General features: G+C 40.4%; 1 pseudogene; it reads left to right on the forward strand.

Annotated features, from left to right (window-relative positions):
• On the forward strand, positions 1-766 carry LOC149151379 (uncharacterized protein At1g01500-like; annotated as a pseudogene).
• Positions 767-1,083: the final 317 nt, after the last annotated feature.

A 1,083-nucleotide genomic window follows, 5' to 3' on the forward strand; every position in this document is an offset into this window, starting at 1 on the left:
ATGAGGGTTATCGGGGCATGGATAAGCAAAAGAACAATCAATGGCCAGGGTTAGCCCACACTTCCAAGGGTTGGTTTGCTTATGAACTATAAATATTCCACTCCCCCATTGGGAGCCCGGGGATGGTTTGAGGTTCATCTCTTCTATGTCCAGTGGAGTTCATGCCCTCTCAAAGGAGCCCTGCAATCACTTACCTTGCAGCAACACCACAGGACTATGGGTGTCACGTTGGAGATTAATGGAATTAGGATCCTACCAAATTCAATGTCTCTGTCCCTACACAGGGACAAGATCAATAAGGAATCGACTAAGGCCACTTATGTGAGCACAAACAGTGTTTGAATCACCGGGATTTTGGATTTTTAGGTTTGTTATGATGAAGAAACCTTGCTACTCTATGGTGCTATGGAGAGGCTAGAACAAGGGTATGATCATTAGGGGGTTAAGAAACTATGGAGCACGGATTTCTGCTTAAGCAAAGGACCGAGGGGTTTCCCTTTTGGCAAGCCGGGGTTTCTCATTGAGACCTCCTCCTACAGAGGTTTATGTGGCAAGATGTTGGGGTGGCTCGCCAATTATTTTGATAAAGATCGTCTAACTCATCTTGCAACATAAATTGTAGAGGTTGGGGATTTTGGATATTATTCGTGAGGATGAAGATGAGATAGATAAAGTGTGGATTAAGACCATTAGTTTGAGTGTCCATCGTTCACATTCACATCATATATTTTTTTGTGTTGGGATTTTTGCACACTATATAATATGAACTTCCTTGTGCTTAGATCATAGGTTTGATGGGATATTGTAATTGTGAACATTTGTTCCCATCCTCATGACCTATTGATTAATATTGAACCATATCATATTTGTCTAGAATTCGTCGATATTTTCTTTCTACAAACATTTTTTTATTTTTTTCTCATGATTGCACTTTTTTGTTTTATTTCTTTAATTTTGAAGTTGATTTAAGAAATAGGCCTCGAGGTTGGTTGGTGTCCACATGATGTCGATTTTATTCACCCTAGGTTTGGCTTAGGTGTTAGTTCTTAGGGGGATGGATCCCACCAAATTCACTAGCAACTC

The sequence above is a fragment of the Pinus tabuliformis genome, chromosome 9 (assembly GCF_031772625.1).
Source record: "Pinus tabuliformis cultivar Carrire ecotype Pingquan chromosome 9, CPIR1, whole genome shotgun sequence".
In the NCBI taxonomy this organism is placed as follows: Eukaryota; Viridiplantae; Streptophyta; class Pinopsida; order Pinales; family Pinaceae; genus Pinus; species Pinus tabuliformis.